The 4,342-nt window shown below is 44.7% G+C and overlaps 1 non-coding gene across 1 annotated transcript; it reads right to left on the reverse strand.

Annotated features, from left to right (window-relative positions):
* Nucleotides 1-1,106: 1,106 nt before the first annotated feature.
* On the reverse strand, nucleotides 1,107-1,236 carry LOC115872458. Its single transcript, XR_004047858.1, has one exon. It is a non-coding gene; the product is annotated as a small nucleolar RNA SNORA25 (small nucleolar RNA).
* Between the last annotated feature and the right edge of the window lie 3,106 nt (nucleotides 1,237-4,342).

The following is a 4,342-nucleotide window of genomic DNA, read 5'->3' on the forward strand; positions in this document are numbered from 1 at the left end:
TGCTAATTTCTGTTTAAAAAGAAAAGACAGAACTCCTTTATAAAATGACCCTGGCCCCAAGCTGTTTTATAAAACAAGGCTTTTCTGAGGCCCATCTCGAGAACGTACATTTCTTTGGCAGGTGGTCTGCAAGACGGCGTGGATGCACACTCACATGGGCACACCGCTGCATTCAGATGGTAGTGAAGCGTTCCTGGGCTGATTGTGGCCACTACATCTAGGAGGAGATGCGGTTTGTTTCTGTCGGGTTCTGTCTAACCATTGAGATCTGGGGAGTAGACTCTGAAGATAGCTCTTGTGGTATCAGGGCCCGATATCTGATCTCCATCTCACAGGGAGCCTCCATTGTTGTTCCTTTTAATTACTATTACTATAATCATACTTTTTCATTTCTTTGCATGACTCGCCTTTTTTTTTTTTTAACTGAAAACAGGGCATTTTAAATAAGATATTGCAGCATTTCTGGAGAAAGCGGAGAGCTGGGGCAGTAGTCTGGGGTCTTCTCCACTGGCCTCTCCTACTATAAAACTGCCATCTCAGGAGCCAGGTCAATGTGACTCAGCCTTTTCAAGTGCCATTTGGGCACTTGGCAGAAGAAGGAAGCCCTCACTTCTCAATAACATTCGCTTAGGACTTAGCTACGGCAGCAAGCACCTGGAGAAAGGACGAGAAGCCATGACTTTCTCCTCCTCCTGGGAGGAAAGCCGTGGGTCTAGGTGTTGGAGAAAGAGGGAATTCTATGCTCTTGGCTGCAGTGGTTTGGAGTGGATTCTCTGCCTTCCTACACCAGCAAGAGGGGGTGGCGGGTGTCTTAGTTCAGATATCACCTGTTCTAGTCATTCTTCCCAGATTTTTACAGGTGTTCCCTTAGGAATCTTTCCAACCCAATCAACAAATCCCCCATGTGGCACAGTGGTTACATGTTGGGCTGCTCACCACAAGGTCAGCAGTTTGAAAACACCAGCAGCTCCTTGGGAGGAAGACGAGGCTGTCTACTCCCATAAAGAGTTACGGTCTTGGAAACCTACTGGGCCAGTTCTGCCCTGTCCAGACAGGATTGCTAGGAGTAAGGAAGCGAGGTTTTTTGTTTTCCTTTGTTTGTTTAATCTTGTATCTCCCCAGGAAAGACGCATAGCACTATTGAATGACTATGGAATTCCCTGGAGAATCTTAATCTTTGGTGACAGCATTCAGAGCTCTTGGTCTCGGTTCCACGAGCCCTCTTTGAAATGACCTGTGTTGGGTTTTGCCATCTAGTCAATTCCAGCCCCCAGTGCTCCCTGTGCGTCCGAGGAGCACTGCCCATGCTGTTGTTAGGTCTTTCAGAAGCGAGTCACCTACTCCTTCTGCCTAGTCTGCTCCTGGGCTGCAAGTGCTGCCGAAGCTGCTCACCGTAGTATGTGAAACACCAGGGGCCTCGCTTCCGGCATCACAACAACACACAAGCTGCCACAGCATGACAAACTGACAGAAGCGTGGGGAATAGAATGGCACTCCATAGAATTTTCAATGGCTGTATTTTTAAGAAATTCACCAGGTCATTCTTCCAAAGGATTATTTTCAGAAAATTTAAATTATTATTTCTGTTTTGTTTGCTTTGTTTTGTGATCCCCCTCTTTTCACCGAAGTTCAGCAACACTGGCTGATATTTCTCTTCTTTTCTTTTTTTAAAGCAAGGTGTGACTGTTAATGAAAATGGACAATATAAAGTCAGCCAGTGGATGCATTTTACAAATATATATTTGTAAGTATATATGTGTATATATTAGTTAAATATTTAAAAGGACAGAAAAAAACAACCAAGCTCTTCTCTTTCCCAATTAAGCATTCTGGAATGCACTGGGCCTAAAGGAGAGCACATTTACATTAGTATATTTTTAAATAGCTTTTAAGCACATGTCACTGGGAGTGACTCAGAGGACCCCCTCATGCTGGTCCACCCTACTGAGTCTGAAGAACCGTTTCCAAGTACTGTCAATCAAGCACAAGATCAAACACCCAAACGAAACGCATTGCCATCGAGGCAACTCTGACCCATGCCCTGTCCCTAGAGGACAGGGTAGAACCGTCCCTGCTGGTTTCTGAGACTGTAACTCTTTGGGGGAGTAGAAAGCCTTGTCTGTCTCCCAGGGAACCGCTGGTGGTTTCGAACAGCTGACTTTGTGGTTAGCCGCACAGCAAGTAACCGCTATGCCACCAGGCTCCTAAGTTAAAATATAGGTGGGCTAAAAACCAAGCCAACACTGCCATCAAGTCGACTCCAACTCACAGAGACATCTGGCCCAGGGTCTAAGGCAGCGCCGTGGCCTGTGAAATCAATATTTCAGACACACCTGTTGGAAAACTCCATGTAAGGGACCTTCTCCTGACATTTACCTTAATATAGATGTTTATTTGGTAATATTTCCAGAAGAGAGGCAAGCAGGTGGCTATGTGAAAACGAATCCATGTCATGAGGTATAGTATCCATTAAAAAAATTCTTAAAAAGAAGTATTACAATGAATTGTTTTCAATTATAAAATACCTATGGGAGACATTCTCCTTATATGACATCATTAGGTATATACAGCACCAAGAGATACCTGCGATTGTCCTCATCTCACGAATGAGCAACTTACATTCAAAGCACTTATAAAAGGTTATTGTGAAGCCAGCCCCACTGTGGTAGTTAGAGTTTATGTCAACTTGATGACAGCTGTGTGGAGGGAGGCGAGGGGCCCAAGCTGTCCATCAAGTGGTAGCCTGAAGACACCTCCCTGTGGGTGTGGCCTGATGTGTAAGAGTGAGGGGCACTGGGAACTGCCTCTTTCTTTTGTCTTCCTGCTTGCTGGGACTCTGTGTCTGCCTCCAGGCAGGGCCCCTTGTGGGTGCCAGTGTCCTGCCACATTTCCACTGGCCTTTAGTCCACTGACTGCACCTGCTAGCCTGTGATCTCCCTGCTTCTGGCGTCATCTTTGGGTGTCATCGGCCTGCAGTTAGGTGAGTCTGAGGAGGGCCCCAGCTAGCATTAGACCTATGAACCTGTGTTAAACAGGGCTGGGGCGCCTTTGTGATGTAAAGTTGTTTCCTGTTACAAAGTTCTTTCTTGTGCTCAGATGAGTGCCACGGTGGTGTTTTTTTTCTCTAGGCAGTCCAGCCTGACACACCATCTTTGACCCTGGAGCCTAGAATTGGTCTTCTCCCTAGAATTGGTCTTCTCCCTGTCACAACTGACTGAGCTGGGAATTCTTCCCTGCCTGAGAAAGGTGTCGGTCACTTTCTGCTCAGGATATATTAGGATCCTTTTGTGACATTATTAAAAGAGAAACCTCTTCTAAGTTGAGGGTTTTCTGATCGTCTTGACCAGGTCAAGGATGGGGAAAGGGCACTGTGGAATGACAAGTTCCATTTTCTTGGTCTTTCGGGTTCTAATAATAACATAGCTTTAGTTATTTTATTTTGGTGTTGGAAAAAAAATATTTACGGGCAGAAAGTGAAGTGTACATCTCAAGCATTCTCCGTATATATTTTCATGTTTAACGCCTAAATCCAATGATATGTTGACTCATGTTTAACAGCCAGCCATCTGGAGTAGGGGGGCAGAGAAGGAGGAGGCCGATTTATAGCATTTTCTGATTTCCCTGGCGTAAATGTCCCCACTTTGGCATATTCCAAGCTACCAATGAAAATGCAGCAATCTGCTCTCTCAAGCCTACGTAAACAAGTCCCAGCACAGCACTGCTTAAAGCTGCCACAGAGGGAAAAAATCAGCTAGAAAACATTCCAAATCCCAATGGCCATAACTGACTGGACCTCAAACCTTCAAACCTCTTATGGTTTGAAGCGTGCTCTCCTGTGAAATGCAAACACCTCTACGAGCAGCCACACATTCGTTATTGTCAGTCATTGCCATCTTACAAAGGTGGGTACTGTTCAAATCTACAGCTGCGGGATCTGGGGAGAGGCGTTTCTTTTGCACCATAGACTATGTCTGAAGATGGAATAGGGAAAACAGTGTTTGTGCACTGCTGTTTTCAGATGTACTTTAATATTGAAGCAATTGACGGTATCCCATTTTGGATTATAGCACTACTGAACCTACAGGGAGTTTTTGTTTGTTTGTTTGTTCTCTGCCCTTCTGAACTTTCTCACTGGATACAGAAGAAGAAAAGAACAATCACTACTGTACTTCAGTTGTGAGCCAAGTTTGGAAGAGAGGACAGTCTATAGACATTTCTATGTTAAAAAGCGTTTTCAAAAATGGGAGATTAAAATATTCAGCAAATGACACCATAACGATGTAACTAGCCAAATCTAGTATGGGGGAAATTCTAGTAGACAAATGACCTGGTTTCCTTACTA

The sequence above is a fragment of the Echinops telfairi genome, unplaced genomic scaffold (assembly GCF_000313985.2).
Source record: "Echinops telfairi isolate 266 unplaced genomic scaffold, ASM31398v2 ScPeMD7_7424;HRSCAF=8462, whole genome shotgun sequence".
NCBI classification, from domain to species: Eukaryota; Metazoa; Chordata; class Mammalia; order Afrosoricida; family Tenrecidae; genus Echinops; species Echinops telfairi.